Source organism: Scyliorhinus canicula, chromosome 14 (genome assembly GCF_902713615.1).
Source record: "Scyliorhinus canicula chromosome 14, sScyCan1.1, whole genome shotgun sequence".
Lineage (NCBI taxonomy): Eukaryota > Metazoa > Chordata > Chondrichthyes > Carcharhiniformes > Scyliorhinidae > Scyliorhinus > Scyliorhinus canicula.
This window is the reverse complement of record NC_052159.1, coordinates 67,202,465-67,220,163: the sequence shown is the minus strand read 5'-3', so window position 1 is coordinate 67,220,163 and position 17,699 is coordinate 67,202,465.

Below are 17,699 nucleotides of genomic sequence, written 5' to 3'. Positions count from 1 at the left end.
TCCTTTCCTTTTCGCGAAGTCCAGCACTCCCTCAGGTGACTCGAAATAGAAGTGTTGCTCCTCATATGTGACCCAGAGGCGGGTGGATACAGCAGCCCGAACTTCACCTTTTTCTTGAAAAGGTCAACCTGATCTGGTTAAACCCCGCTTTTCTCCTGGCCACCTCCGCACTCAGGTCTTGATAGAATCGCAGGATACAGTTGTCCCATTTGCAGCTCCATGTCTGCTTGGCCCACTGTAAAATGTGCTCCTTATCCAAATATCTGTGGAATCTCACCACCATTGCCCTCAGGGGGTCTCCCATTCGCGGCTTCCTCGCGAGCATTCTGTGAGTCCTGTCCACCTCCAAGGGTCGGGGGAATGCCCCTCCCCCAGCAGCTTCTCAAACATGGCCGCTATGTATGCCCCAGAGTCCGCTCCTTCAGACCCCTCTGGGAGCCCAACGACCCTCAAGCTCTGCTGACGGGACCTGTTCTCTAGGTCCTCCTTCTCCAGGAGCCTTTTCTGCTGGTCTCTCAGCATCCCCCACCTCCAACTCCACCGCTGTTTGATGTTCGTCCTGGTCAGCCAGCGCCTTCTCTACTTTCTGGATCGCCTGATCTTGGGCATCCAATCTAAGTTCCAGTCACGAAACTGCCTCTTTAATCGGGTCCAAGCATTCCTGCTTCTGCTTGGCAAAGCCTTCCTGGATAACGTGCATCAACTGCTCCATTGACTGCTGGGTTGACAAGCCCTAGGCCTGGTCCTCCGCCATGCTTCCTCCCAGTGCAGCTTCAGCCCAAGCCTTCTCTGTCCTTCTGTTTCTGCCTTTACGAGCACTCCTAGTCCTCCTCTCCATGCACCAATGTGGGAATCCAGTACACAATTGCCTCTGTCATCAATTTTTCAAATCAAGTCCGGTAGAAAATCGGGGAAAGGTCCAAAAGTTTGACCCAAGCAGGAGCCACCAAATGTTCGACTTACTCCTTCATAGCCGTCACCGGAAGTCACGCGCCTGGCACATCTTTACTATATTATTGAAATTATCTTGAATCTACAAAGTCGGTAGACAGCATTGTCAGAGAAAACCCTCTCAAGCTTAGAAGATAGAAGGCTCAAAGTGAAAGCTTCATTTTCTCCAATTAAGGGGCAATTTAGCATGTCCCATCCACCTACCTTGCACATCTTTGTGTTGTGGGGCGAAACCCACGCAAACATGGGGAGAATGTGCAGCAGCGTGCCTTAATGACTATCGTCCAGTGGCTCTGACATCCATCATCATGAAGTGATTCGAAAGGTTAGTCATGGCACAAATCAACTCCAGCCTCCCGGATTGCCTTGATCCACTACAGTTTGCCTACCGCTGCAACAGGTCCACAGCAGACGCCATCTCCCTGGTCCTGCACTCAACCCTGGAACACCTAGATAACAAAGACACCTATGTCAGACTCTTATTTATTGATTACAGCTCAGTCTTCACCACCATTATTCTGACGAAACTCATCTTCATACTCCATGGTCTGGGCTTCAGCTCCTCCCTCTGCTACTGGATCTTGAACTTCCTAACCCACAGGCCACAATCAGTAAGGATAGGCACCAACACCTCCTCCACAATCATCCTCAACACCGGTGCCCCACAAGGCTGTGTCCTCAGCTCCCTATTATACTCCCTATACACCTATGACTGTGTTGCCAAATTCTCCTCCAACTCGATTTTCAATTTTGCTGATGACACCATCGTAGTGGGTCAGATCTCAAACAATGACGAGACAGAGTACAGGAATGAGATAGAGAATCTGGTGAACTGGTGCGATGACAATAATCTCTCCCTCAATTTTGTAGCGATCTCTGTATGTGCATGTACATAAGGGGTTAATGTGTAATCAATAGAATCAGATGATCACTGGAAGGCAGTACCAACAGGTGTATAAAAGGCAAGCTCATTCTGCTCCTCCCTCTCTTTTGGGTGTACTGCGACGAGAGCAGGAGTGTAGATTAGCTCAGAGTGTTAGTGTAGTTAAACATAGTTACTGTATTTGGATCTTGTTAATCTTATTACTAGTATTAATATTAAATTAAGGAGCACACAAAATTATTGTTTTAATTACTCAATAAATCTTTTGTTACTACTGGACGAATTTGGGTCTTTTTCATCAAGATTCAGAAAACCTCATCAACAACAGTTTTGAGTAACATATATTACATTCAGTAGTATATCATAACACACTACAGAAGGGTAATAAAACAAATTTCAAAAAAACGAAGGAGATTTTCATCCACTTCAGGAAGTGTAGTGGAGAACATGCCGCTGTCTACATCAATGGGAACAAAGTAGAAAGGGTCGAGAGCTTCAAGTTTCTAAGTTTTCAAATCACCAATAACCTGTCCTGGTCCCCCCCATGCTGACACTATAGTTAAAAAGCCCACCAACGACTCAACTTTCTCAGAAGACTAAATAAATTTGACATGTCAGCTATGACTTTCACCAAATTTTACAGATGCACCATAGAAAGCATTTTTTCTGGTTATATCACAGCTTGGTATGGATCCTGCTCTGCCCAAGACCGTAGGAAACTACAAAAGGTTGTGAATGTAGCCCAATCCATTACGCAAACCAGCCTCCCATCCATTGACTCTGCCTATAATTCCTACTGCCTCGGAAAGGCAGCCAGCACAAAGGACCCCACGCACGCCGGACATACTCTCTTCCACCTTCTTCCGTCAGGAAAAAGATACAAAACTTTGAGGTCATGTACCAACCGACTTAAAAACAGATTCTTCCCTGCTTCCATCAGACTTTTGAATGGACCTACCTCATATTAAGTTGATATTTTCTCTACACCCTAGCTACGACTGTAACATTATATTCTGCATTTTCTCCTTCCTTCCCTATGTATGGTATGTGTTGTCTGCATAGCATGCAAGAAACAATACTTTTCACTGTGTACTAATACATGTGACAATAATAAATCAAATCAAATCAGACCTTCCCTCTCCACCACCCTTTCCCTCTATGTTCTCCGTCTGTATGTTTGTAGAATGGGGCGAGTTGGAAAAGGGGGCTGGCTTAAGGAAGAGATATTAGGTAGTCAGTTATATTCTTGTCAGTTTAATTATATTACTGTTAAATAATATAAGGTTATTTGTGTTCAAGTTACAAATCTGGTGACTACGGTTTAAGGGGCTCAGACAAGGTCCTCAGGTAATTTAAAATAACATCTAATTTCAATTGTGTTGCAACTTTGGGACAGGAAGGTGGTGTGCTTGCCACCCATTGCATTTTACATGCCACAGACTGCCCCACCCCCACTAAAATACGTGCCTGGCGGGCGACCGTACAATCCAGCCCTTGGTTCCTTTTCATTGTGCTTAAAAGCAGAGATGATAAAAGTCAGTCGTACTTTGCAGCACATTGCAGTTACATTGAGGCCTTTTAAAATGCGGTTACACAAAGTTTATTTTTAAATTATAAAAATACGAAGCCATTTCTCATGTAGGTCCCAAGAAATGATTCAAGTACCATCACGGACAGTGCAGAAGGATCGGAAATAGGTGTGCCATAAAATGTTTGTTGCTCTTTCAGCTTCAGTCAAATCTGCCAAAAGTTAAGGCATCTGTAAAATAATGGGAACAGCCTATTGTCTGAAACTAACCAAAAAAGAGATGTTTTAGATAATTCAGCTTATTTGGATTTTGTGTTATAGATAGGAATCAAATTGAGCCAATTGGGTTGTTATATTTGCTGAGATGACTCTTGCTTGCTACAATAAACAAGCAATTACAGTTCAACAGGAGATTTCTATATGGGCTGGATTCCAAATCACATCTTTGCATGAAAATATCTTTTTATATCTTCTAAAACATGAAGATAGCTTTAATAAATTATGTGAAAAATCTTCTCCCTACTCGTCACATATGTAGTGACCCTCAGCTCTCTCTCAAAAGGGGAGAGTATCTACAGTCCTCGGGGACTATGGGATTCATGATATGCAAACATGCAACCAATGAACACTCAGAATAGGACACAACCAATGGGCAGTCAGGACACTCAGAGGTGGCATCACCACAAGGGGGCATAACATAAGCACTATAAAAGGGATGTGGCATTCACACCCTGTCTCTTTCCACAAACAGACATCTAGAGAGTTAGACAGGGTCGATCAGCAGCATCACACCCCAGCACGTGGTTTAGAGCAAGCTTGTACAGTTAGACTGAGTTACTACAGTAAGATTAGCAGAGAATCAAACTCATTTGTGAACTGTGTTAATAGTTCAATAAACACGTTGAACTCATTTCAGAGTCTGGTGCATCCTTTAGTTAAGACTGCATCAAGTAGCAGCCTGTGCTATCCGAAGCAGCATAACACAACATGATACCAGGGGTGACTGTTCAATCTATTTAGTTCAACTCAGCAAGATCCGTGACAACCAGCTACTGAACACAGGCACAAGGGACAAGATTCAGGTTCCTCATCAGCTCAGGACCATCGGCAATCTTAGTGCCAACTGACGATCATTCAAGCAGAAATTTCAACAATACGTGGAAGCTTTCGACCTCAATGGCGCGACCGATGCTCGGAAGATCATCATTTAGGGCAGCACGGTAGCATAGTGGGTAGCACAAATGCTTCACAGCTCCAGGGTCCCAGATTCGAATCCCAGCTTGGGTCACTGTCTGTGTGGAGTCTGCACGTTCTCCCCGTGTGTGCGTGGGTTTCTTCCGGGTGCTCCGGTTTCCTCCCACAGTCCAAAGATGTGCAGGTTAGGTGAATTGGCCAGGCTAAATTGCCCTCAGGGTCCAAATTGCCCTTAGTTTTAGGTGGGGTTACTGGGTTATGGGAATAGGGTGGAGGTATGGGCTTGGGTAGGGTGCTCTTTCCAAGAGCCGGTGCAGACTCGATGGGCACTGTAAATTCTATGAAATCTATGAAAGATAGCTCTTCTACTCACCACTGCGGGTGACCATGCGATAGAGATCTTCAACTCCTTTCACCTTTCCGAAGGGCAGGATAAAACGAAGTACCAAACCATCCTGGACAAATTCGACAGCCATTGCGAGGTGGACACCAACAAAATCTTCGAGCGCTACATCTTCAAGCAGAGGATGCAAGGTAAAGACGAATCCTTCAACTCCTGTCTAACTAACCTTAGACTGCTAGCGCAATCCCGCAACTTCGGTGATATCAATGACTCTGTGATCAGAGACCAAATCGTTTTTGGAATCCACTCTGATCCTCTACGAGAGCAATTGTTGAAAATCAAGCATATGACCCTGCCAGTCGCGATTGAAACGTGTACTGTGCATGAGCGCTCTAAAAATTGCTATTCACAGTACGAAACGGCAGAAAGTGAAAAACAAGCCTCCCACAAGGTGGCGAATATTCAGGCCATCTCCCGGATACAGCGCCTCCACATTGATGAAAGCGGCAATTTTGCACGCCCTTCCCAGGGCCCGACGCATGCGCAATGCGATCAGGAACACAAAGCGGCCGGAAACCGCACTGTGCAGACGTCCGAGAACCGCATCGCGCATGTGCAACAACGCACTGAGCGTCATGACGTGCGCGAACTGCGGCATCACCCGTTTTTTTAAAAACTGCCCAGCAAGAGGCAAACGCGGTTTAAACTGTGGGAAACCAAACCACTATGCAGCCCTGTGCAGATCTGCACCACCAGCCAGGAGCCAGCGCTCCCAATTCCAACAGCGGCGCATCAGAAGTGTGCAACATCGAATGCTTGACTCTGATCCAGGCAGTGCGACGGATCCAGATGATGAATACCTGGACAACACTTACCGAGTGGGCATTATTACCAAGTGCGAATACGCCACACCGGACACATCGCGAGTCCAATCAATCCTGGCCGTGGATTCCGAGGACGAATGGCATGCAGTGATGAAGGTCAACCACTGCCCCATCCAGTTCAAACTGGACACAGGTGCCTCCGCCAACCTGATTTCGCAGGTGGACTTCAAGAGAATCAGGAAGCCCCCCACAATCCTTCCAGCTGCCTGCAAACTCCTGGACTACAATGGATACGCAATCAAGGCACTGGGGTCCTGCCATCTGCAGGTGTCCAGCTGACACACACGAGCAAGCTTACGCTTTGAGATTGTTAAAGCAGAAAGGGCGTCTCTGCAAGGTGTGCATGCCTGCAAGCAACTGAACCTCATTCAAAGGGACTACACCATGACGCTGTCCCATTCGGATCTTCAGGCCAGCATTGACCACATTCTAACCCAGTATCCAGATGTATTTAGCGGGATGGGGACACTGCCGTACGAGTACAAGATTCTGCTGTGGCCTGATGCCAAGCCAGTGGCCCACGCACCACGACGTGTCCCTGCTCCACTGAGAGAGTGCCTGAAGGCAGATCTCACGAGTCTACAACAAAAAGGCATCATCTCCAAGGTCACTGAACCAACCGACTGGGTCAGCTCGATGGTGTACGTAAAGAAGACTTCAGGGGACCTACGCATCTGCATTGACCGCAAGGATCTAAACAAAAACATTATGTGGGAACATTACCCCATCCTGAAGAGGGAAGAAATCACGAGTGAGATGGCACACGCGCTTCTTCACAAAATTGGATGCATCCCAAGGATTTTGGCAAATCGAACTTGAAGAATCCAGCAGAAGGCTCTGCACCTTCAACATGCCTTTTGGCAGATTCTGCTACAACCGAATGCCATTTGGCATCATCTCGGCATCATGGAACAGATGATGGAGGGAATAGAAGGGGTTTGTGTCTACGTTGACGATATCATAATCTGGTCCACAACGCCCAGAGAAACATGTGTCGTGACTCAAGAAAGTACTCCGACGCATACATGAACAGGGCCTCAAGCCAAACAGGTCCAAGTGCTGTTTTGGGACATCCACGCTGAAGTTCCTGGGCGGTCAGATTTTGCGACAGTGTGCGCTCGGACACAGACAAAATTAAAGCCATCGAGGCAATGAAAGTCCCCGAGGACAAGAAGGCAGTACTGCACTTCCTGGGAATGGTAAATTTCCTTGGCAAGTTCATCACGAATTTGGCCACACACACCACGGCCCTACGCAACCCGGTGAAAAAATCAACCGCCTTTAAGTGGAAGGCGGAGCACCGAACAGAGTGGCTGGAGCTGAAAGCCAAGCCAAGGATTGCACCCGTCCTTGCATTCTTTGACCCATACCGAGATACCAAGGTATCCACAGATGCGAGTCAGGATGGCATTGAGGCGGTGTTGCTTCAAAGAGACGACACGTCATCCTGGGTACCAGTAGAATACCCGTCACGGGCAATGGCACCCACTGAGACCAGATGTGCGCAGATTGAGGTTTTCTCACCAACATCCTCAAATTTCATGATTATGTTACCGGCTTGCCAACATTTACTGTTGAGACGTATCATAGACCACTGGTCCAAACCATCCAAAAGGACCTGAACGACATGATGCCTTGTTTGCAGAGAATTCTGCTCAAACTCTGGAGGTATGATTTCAATTTGGTGGACACACCTGGCAAGGAGCTGATCATCGCCGATGCATTGTCCCGCTCCGTCAACTCACCCAGTGAACCACTGGAGATCATCCAGCATATTGAATTGCAGGTAAAACTGTGGGCAAGCACTCTCCTGGCAACAGATGAGAGGATCGTTCTCATCCGAGAAAAGACAGCCAAAGATCCCTGTTGCAGCGAGTCATCGACAACCTCAGCAATGGCTGGCAGAAAGTGCAATGCCCTCAATTCTACAACATCAAGGACGACCTGACGCTGATCGACGGCATCCTGCTCAAGCTGGACAGGATAGTCATCCCGCTACGTCTCCAGAGCATGGTGCTGCGGCAGATTCATGAGGGACACCTGGGCGTAGAAAAGTGCAGACGCAGGGCCCGGGAAGCTGTCTACTGGCCCGGCATCAACCAGGACATCACGGACATGGTCCTGAACTGCGAAACCTTTCAGAGGTTCCAACCAGCGCAGAGCAAGGAGACGTCCAACCAAATCCAGGGGTTGGTTTAGCACAGGGATAAATCGCTAGCTTTGAAAGCAGACCAAGGCAGGCCAGCAGCTCGGTTCAATTCCCGTACCAGCCTCCCCGAACAGGCGCCGGAATGTGGTGACTAGGGGCTCCATTTGAAGCATATTTGTGACAATAAGCGATTTTCATTTCATTTCACATGATCTAGAGACCTCTCCGTGGTCCAAGGTTGGCATTGACCTATTCCACGCGAATGGTCGCGACTATATCTTAATCATCGATTACTTTTTGAACTATCCTGAGGTGCTGAAGCTGCCAGATCTCACCTCACGCACAGTTATCAAAGCGTGTAAAGAGACATTCTCACGGCATGGCATCCCGATCACCGTCATGAGCGACAATGGCCCGTGCTTCCACAGTCGAGAATGGTCCACGTTTGCCAAGAGCTACAATTTCAGGCATGTCACCTCCAGTCCGCACTATCCGCAGTCCAATGGCAAAGTCGAAAAAGGGGTGCACATCGTTAAGCAGCTCATCCGCAAGGCCTCGGACTCAGCTTCTGACATACACCTTGTACTGTTTGCGTACCGGGCGACTCCCTTGTCCACTGGCATGTCGCCAGCTCAACTGCTGATGAACAGGGACCTGCGGACACGCTTCCAGCCATACACCTGCCCAACCTTGATCACCTCCCAGTGCTGCAGAAGATGCAGCAGCTTCGCGACAGCCAGAAGCAGGGCTATGACGCACATGCCACCGATCTAGATGTGCTATCCCCGGCAGACATGGTCAGGATCAAGATACCGGATGGTGGGTGGTTTGCTCCGGCTGTCGTGTTCGACAGGCCGTGCCCAGATCCTATGTCCTATATATGGCTGATGGCTCCATTGTGCGAAGGAATTGAAGGGCACTGCGAAAAGTTGCTTGCCCACAACCACTTTCCCCTCCATTTCCACATGTCGAATTGCCACCTCCAGACACCTCGAACCACCAGACCACCAGTCGTGCCTCCCACTCGCCTGTCAAGACACCGACATCCCGTCCACCACCTCTCCGGCGGTCGACGAGGATCAGACACAAGCCTCAGAGACTGGACTTATGAGCATTTGTTTTGTTTGTTCTGTTCTGTATTCCTCAGTCACATTAGACAGACACATTCACATGTATATACATCGGGAAAAAAACAAAAAAAGGGGGAGATATCATGATATGCAAACATACAACCAATGAATACTCAGAATAGGACACAACCAATGGGCAGTCAGAACACTCAGAGGTAGCATCACCACAAGGGGGCATGACGTACACACTATAAAAGGGATGAGGCACTCACACCCTGCCTCTTTCTATAGACAGACATCTAGAGAGTTAGACAGGGTTGATCAGCAGCATCACACCCCAGCACGTGGCTTAGACTCTGAGTTACTACAATTAGATTAGCAGAGAGTCAAACTCATTTGACAACTGTGTTAATAGTTCAATAAACACGTTGAACTCATTTCAGAGTGTGGAGCATCCTTTAGTTAAGACTGCATCAAGTAGCAGCCTGTGTTATCCAAAGTAGCGTAACACAACAATGGGGACTTTCATTTTCATGTATTGCTTTAAACCCCTGGTGTAGAATTGTAAAAATATTTCTGGAGAATGTCAAACATCCTGTTGAGAAACATTTTCCTTAATTTGTCAAATTGTATGCAAGTGGTGGGGATGGGGGTGGGAGGAGGAGAAGAGAAAATTGAACTTGCGAAACCTTGAAGTAAAGTTTGTGCCTCAAATTCTCTCATTCTGACTTGTTTGAATTATTACATATTTCCTTCTGGAGTTTTATCTTTTTGCTGATGTGCATATGCAAGATATGAAGTCGACATTTAAAGAGTCAGTGCATAAATTGAATTTAGGGGGTTCCAAGAGGTGTTTAAGCTTAGGTCCACAAATAGAAAGTCATTACTCAGATTCAATAATTTTTCCCTTGAATTAATGCCTTGTGCAGTGAGGAGCAGAAGACACACTCTTTACACAGTACTGATGGGTGGCAGAAACCTGTTGCTGTCATCAAGATGCTATGGTTAGAGATGGATGGAAAGGTGAATAGCAGGAGCACGCTATCCTTCTTGTGGAAATTGTTAATGACCTAATTAGTTCAGGAAAGTGAGTACATTTGTTGATTTACCTACATCCTGTGATAGATATCCCACTCACTCTATCTTGCCAAGCATAATGCATCATCATTCCTCACACCCACGTAGCTTTCAGTGCCATCACTGATCCGTTACTTTCTACATAGTTCTTCCCCCCTTCAAGTATCCATCACTAATCCTGATACAACAGGATTATTGTGTCTGTAAAATCTCAGACACTTCGACCAGTTTATTATTCAAACATTTTACCCAAGTGTCCTTATTTGTGAAATGAACAAAGGACAAAACATGTTCAAGCTTTAATGCAATTTTATTCACAATTCTCTCATTCACAAAAAATATGACTCAGACTCACAGCTGAGCTCTAGGTAGTACCCGCACTTAGTGAAGAAGGCTGGCCAGCTGGATCACTCAATGTGGATATCTTCTCTGGGCTGGGAACCCAGGTCTCCTTCTTCTTGCGATGGTTGTGCCTGGGGAACTCCCAGGTTTTGCTGAAGATCTGTTCCGATGTTCTTACTTTTATTCCAGTCTGCTAGCATTGAGCCATAGGTATACGGCCACACTTGGCCTGAGTTCTATTGTCCCATCCAGACATAAACTCGTTGATGGGAATAAACAGGATGCTCCTACTCAGCCAGCGTGATTCAAAGTCCTCTGAAACACTCTTGTCTGACCAGCTATTAGCCCATTATGGAGTCTGGTGGCATCTTTTGTTTGTCCTGCTACAAATTTTTTAAAAATATTTTTAATCCCCTCCTTTTTCACATTTTCTCCCAAATTTACACCCACCAATAATAAACAATAATCAGTAACAAATATGTCAATCCCCATATTTCTCCCAAATTTACACCCACCAATAATAAACAATAATCAGTAACAAATATGTCAATCCCCATATCAATAACAAAGATACCATCCTCCCACCAAACCCCAAACATTAGCCCGCATGTTCACATAAACAAATGACAAAAAGGAATCACCCATAGTCACCATTAACTCACACAGCCCCCTCCCCCCCAACCCTCTCACCCACCCACCCCAACTAATGTTTGGTGTTATCCAGTTCCTGAAAGTGCTTAATGAATAATGCCCATGAATTGTAGAACCCCTCCATCCTTCCCCGCAGTTCAAACTTAACCTTCTCAAGAGTCAAGAATTCCAACAGGCACCCCTGCCACGCCAGGGCACAGGGCGGAGAGACTGCTCTCCAACCCATCAGGATCCGCCTTCGGGCGATCAACAAGGCGAAGGTTACATCTGCCTCCGTACCTATTTCCAACCCTGGCTGGTCCGACATCCCGAAATGGCCTCCCGGGGGTCCGGGTCGTTTCACGTGCACCACTTTAGAAATTACCCTAAAACCCTCCTTCCAGTAATCCTCCAGCTTTGGACAGGACCAAAACATATGAACGTGATAAGCAACCCCCCCCCCCCCGCAACATTCACACACATCTTCTACTCCTTCAAAGAATCGCCCTCGTGAGGTGCACTCTGTATGCCACCTTCAGCTGTATCAGCCCCAACCTGATGCACGAGGTGGAAGTGTTCATTCTCCGGAGCACCTCACACCAGAACCCCTCCTCTATAACCTCTCCCAACTCTTCCTCCCACTTTGCTTTGATCCCTTCCAGTGGCGCCTTCTCCTCTTCCTAAATAGCTCCGTAAACCGTCGACACTACCCCATTCTCCAGTCACCCTGTCGTCAGCACCTCCTCCAGCAATGTGGAGGCCGGCTCCACCGGGAAGCTCTGTATCTCCTTTCTGGCAAAATCTCGACCCTGTATGTATCTAAATATTTCCCTCTGCTCCAGCCCATATTTCGCTTCCAGCTCCTTCAATCCTGCAAACCGACCCCTAAGAAACAAATCTTTTAATGTCTTAATCCTCTTCTCCTCCCTTTTCTGAAAATGTCCACCCCACTTCCCTGGCTCAAATCTGTGGTTCCCCTGAATCGGCATTTCCCTTGACCCTGCCCCCAACCCGAAGTGTTGGCGAAACTGCCTCCAAATTCTCAATGAAGCTATTATTACTGGACTCCCCGAATATTTCCTCTGGGCCATTGGGAGCGGTGCTTTTGTCCTGCTACAAAGCTGATCACCTGTGTCTGAAAGTTTTTTTTTACAAATTCATAGCATGGTCATGTTCTTTTGTGTAACTGTGAGTCACAAAGTCAAAAAGCAATAATGAGTTTATGTGTTGACTCGAGTGCTCTTGCAGACGGCCGGTATCAATTCCACCAGGGTCTCATGTGGCAGTTTCTGTTCCTGTCTTAGAAACATAGAAAATAGGAGCAGGAGGAGGCCACTCAGACCTTTGAGCCTATTCATTATGATCATGGCTGATCATCCAACTTAATAGCCTGATCCAGCTTTCCCCCCATAATCTTTGATCCCCTTCATCCTAAGTGCTTGTCAACCTGCTTCCATTACCACAGGATGCACTATCTGATTGTCACTCTCATAATATACACATCAGTATATCATGGTGCAGACACACACGCTGATGGACATACAGTAGGACCAATCAACATGCATAACACCGCAGCCAATCACCAGTCAGAGCACACTCACTATAAAGACAGAGGGCACGAGTTTTTCCGTTCATTCGGGATGCACCTCTAGGAAGGACAGTGCTCACAGCTTGTAGCACAGATCTTTACCATGTGCTGATAGTATAGACTGGTTAGGATAGGCATAGGTCTTCAGTATAATCTAACATAGTGTCGACCAACAGTGAAAGTATGTTCAACAGTTTCTAGCTTAGTAAAATAGTGTTGTACTATTTCAAGTGTTGGTAGCCTGTATGTGTTACTGCTGAAGTAAACGCAGTCTCCACAGATCCAGAGTACCCAGAGTACATCAGTCACCTCAGGTGGCATAGTGGCGCAGTGGTTAGCACTGCTGCCTACAGTGCTGACGACCCGGGTTTGATCCCGACCCTGGGTCACTGTCTGTGTTGAGTTTGCACATTCTCGCCGTGTCTGCGTGGGTTTCACCCGCAAATCTCAAAGTTGTGCAGGTTAGGTGGATTGGCCACACGAAATTGGCCCTTAATTGGAAAAAAATAGTTGGGTACTCTAAATTTTTAAAACCATAAAATAAAAAGAATAAAAATCAGATTGTCTCACCTTTACTAAATGCAATGTATCTAGTAGGTGAAAATGTAACCGACAGGCACAAACAGATCTCTTTTTTGTCCTTTGTCAAAGAGAGGACCAGAGGTCTTCTCACTCCACCCGACAATGTGCATCTGACAGATGCAAAGAAAGCCAGAGAGAAGAGTACCATATATGTGTTCATCTCCATCGAAGGTGAAGAGGCAAGGTGCTAACAGATAGCTGGTGACAGAAATTCAAATATCATTGAAACACAAATGCTATCTTTGTTTCATCTTTGAACTATGAAAAAACTGAGTATGGTGTTTGTCAAGAATGTGAATTTGTCTTGACTAAATTACATCCCTTTCTTGTGTTTTTCAGGGTCTTCATGTGTACAGCAAGTGTTTACACAACATTCATGAGGAAAATTCCTCAGTGGACCCCATTCCTTCTAAGGGTGCAGAACTTATAGCCATGCACCAATGCAAATATTCACACATTGGTGGGTCCACATGGACAATTTGTTGGGTTTCCACCTGTTGGTTCACAACTCACAAATGATCATGTCCAGAAACTGGTGGCAGGAACAGCTGTGGAATGTCAGCATGAAGGGGAGTGTAATCCTCTCCAAGCTCTACCCAGGAGAACATGGGTGTTAAACTCTGAGGACTATCAATAAGCAGTAAAATACTAGAGCTGTATCGGCAACTTTGCAAGTTACTGACAGATATTCCACCATCATTCTTTAGTAGTGTAGCAGATGCAGGAGTCCAACTCAATTATTGTGGATTGGTCATTTGGGGAATTGCGAGACCATTTGCGAAAGAAAGAGTTCCATCCTCCATGGAGCTTCAAACAAGTCAGTCACATGCATCCATTCAGGTCTTGACCTCAGCTATGTTTTATAACAATCAACACCGGCCTGAGACGAAAATTGCTAACGTGGATGTATTAAGTCGTCTGCCCCTACCCAAGAGCATTCCACCACCACCGGTACCCCAGGAGATCATTCTAGCCCTAAACCTCCTAGACACTCTGACCATGTGCGTGGGTCACATTTGCAGCTAGATCTAAAGCGATCCTATTGTTTCAAAGGTTAAACAAATGATACAGTCTGACTGGCGTTAAGAGAAGGCTGATCAGGTGAGGCCCTACTTGACTCATCAAGACAAGTTGATATGTGAAGAAGGCGTGATTCTGTGGGGTGGTGTCCCACCTCAGGCCAGGGGGCCCCTCCTTCAAGAGATACACTCTAACCTTGGGCAGACAAAAATGAAGATGTTGGCATGTAGTTACGTTAGGCAGCCAGGCATAGACAACATCATTGAAGAACTAGTAGAACAATGCCACCCTTGCCACCTTTCAGCCTTGGGGATGGCTACATTTCCTGTGGGCGAGAGTCCACGTTGATTATGCGGGCCCATTCTTGGGTAACATGTTTTTGGTGCTGTTAGATGCCCACTTGAATTGGCTATCAGTTCAAGAGGTGGGGACCACTACCTTGGCAGCCACGGTAGATGTCTTGTGCCGACTATTTGCCATTAATGGGCTTCCCGAGTCAATTGTTTTGGACAATGGCACTCCCTTCATCGGCGATAATTTCTAATGTTTTGTGAGAGCAAATGACATACGACACACGGGGCAGCCCCCTACTACCCAGCATCGAACAGCCTGGCTGAGAGCGCCATCAAACGTTCAGGAATGCCATGAAAAAGTAATCCAATAAACCACTTAGCCAGAGGTTGGTTAATTTGTTTGCTGTTGTACCCCTCATTCAACCATGGGGGTCACACCAGTTGAGCTAGCTGCTCATGGGCCATTGGTTGATAACCTGATTGGATCTTCTCTAACCAGATTTGGCAGGGAGGGTGGCCATCCAGAAGTCAACGACCAGAGCAGAGAGGTGACAGGTCATCCTGGGTGGGCTGAAACCTTGCTGCCGGTTTGCCTTGGTTAGAATGACGGGTTGTGGTCCAGTCAAGGATAGTGTTTTATATGGTCGATTTAACGGGAAGACTGTCAAAAAGGACATTGCCGACCTGAGGAGTTGAGGGGTGCTGACTCCTGACGCAGAGTCAACAAGTCCAGCAAGTATCATGAATACTCCTGTAACTCGGGCCAGCCTAGCCGAACCAGGGACTCTCATTTCTGCTCAACCTTCTGTGTCTGTTAAGGCCAGTTCTCCTGTCATTGAAGTAGTCGCTCTTGAGCTGGCATCGGCTGTGGACTACTTATTCGCCCAAAAGATTACTAAGACTTTGGCTGAGGTACAGAGGGACCCGGACGTCTCTGGACTAATTGACGTTTTGATTGACTCTTTTTCCTTGGTCGTCCCTGTAAGCAATTGTAACTTTTGTATATAGTTTTGGGGTAGTGTATTAAGAGACTTAATGGGGGAGGGATGCGGTAGCTTTGCCCCTTTAAGGGAGGGGGCTCCGCGGATCACGTGACCGGCTAAGGACTAATTTCACAGGAGCGAGTGAACCCCAGCAAAGGAGAGTTTACAGGAGACTAGAGAGCAGGACCCCAACCAGTGTGGACAACGGAGCTGAAGTGTAAAGACCTGTTATATAGTGTTCTGTGCCTGTTATCTAACTGCCTTTACCTTTCATCAATTAAACTCCCTTGTTTACTACTGGAAGCTTTCAGTGTATGTCCCAAGCCACCACAGTATCCATGAGCACTTAAGTTTCAGAATGGGTGCATTCTGCTATCTTCTAAAATTGGGAATACAGCTGAACAATAATAATGGACCAACATAACTAATTAGTCGTTTTCGCCTGACAGTCATTCATCCATTGTCCTCCACCTCTCATACCGTCCCCAACTGAATCTGTATCCACTTAACTCTTATCCTCCACTGAGACACCTACCTCTCCACCACCAGTTGACCTGGCTCGACACTCGCAAGCCAGCTCCAGGATTTCCTCCTCTCTCAGTATTAGTAACTTTTGGAGCGCACCTCCTTCATCACCTGATGAAGGAGCTGCACTCCGAAAGCTAGTGATTCGAAACAACAGAACAGAGAAGGTCATTAACCCTCTTCTGGGACTGCTTCCAGATCCTTGGGGTGACCCCCCCCCCCCCCCCCCCCCCGAGCTGCTGTCACCTCTGACTAAGCCTTCTTGGTGAGACATAGAGGGCGAAATTCTCCCAAAACGGGAGAAATCGTCAAACTGCCGTAAAACCCGGGCGGGTTTTACGGCATCGCGCCCCTTCCCGACGGGGGACCGATTCTGGTCCCCCGTCGGGGCTAGCAGCCCGACGTCGGAGGCTCCGACAAGTCGGGCTTAACGAAAATCGTTAAGCCCGCTTGTCGGACTTAGCGCCGGCTGACGCGTCATATGACGTCAGCCGCGCATGCGCATGTGGGAAGACTCCACCCGCGCATGCGCGGGTGACGTCATCGCGTTTTTGCGCGAAACCCGCGCATGCGCGGTCCGGGTTGCCCCTCAGCCGCCCCGCGTATTGATACTGCGGGGCGGCGGAAGGACAAATAGTGCGCGGGCATCGGGCCCGCTGCCCGCGATCGGTGGGCACCAATCGCGGGCCCATGGCACCCTTGGCACGGCCGTGGTACTGCCGTGCCAATCGGTGCCATGGTTATTTTTTTCCAGGTGGTCACGACGTTTTTACGAACGGCAGGACCAGGTGTGTTTGCCGTTCGTAAAAAGGTCGTAAAGGGCTGGGACTTCGGCCCTTCTAACAGCTGTGAATCGCTGCCGGCCGTAAAAAAAACGGCGGCAGCGATTCGTGTCGGGATTTCGGCGGGGGGGGGGGAGAATAGCGGGAGGGCGTCAAAAAAGTCGGGAAGGCCCTCCCGCTATTCTCCCACCCGTCGTGGGGGGGGGGAGAATTTCGCCCAGAGGCTTCCACTTGCCGTCATGCGGCAGCAATGTCTCCTGATGATCCCTGACAGCATTGATGTGAATCTTCATGAAAACATCAGAGAAGTGGGGGGGGGGGGGTTGCTTGGCTTTGGGCATTTTTACGCATTCTTCCATGGCTTCCAGCTCGACATTGCCATCTTTCTTGCATGCTTTCCTCCTAACTTCATCAGATTAAACTTTAACTTTCAAATTTCTTGCCACCCTCTCCCACAGTTGTTCCTAATCGACATCCTTTCATTCATTTGTTTTAAAACCCCCGTCTCCAGCTGATCATTTTCAGATGCCCAACCTCTTCCTATCCACACACGCTTCCATCCATCATCCGGGGCCCGCTCTCTAATCAAATTTCACGCTGGCAAGTCAGCACGTGATTTCCTCAGCTTGACAGATTGAAAAAAATGAGCAAAAAGAGTAGAAGTGATGTGAGGAAAAGCTTTTTCACCCAGAACGAATCTCCTGAGAGGATGATGGAGGCAAATTAGATCGAGGTATTCAAAAAGGAATTGGATTGCTATCTAAAAAGAGAGAATGGGCAAGAGTGGGGGCGGATGTTTGAGGGTAAATCAATATCTGGGCCGGGATTCTCCCGTACCCGGCGGGGCGGGGGGTTCCAGCGGGACGGAGTGAACA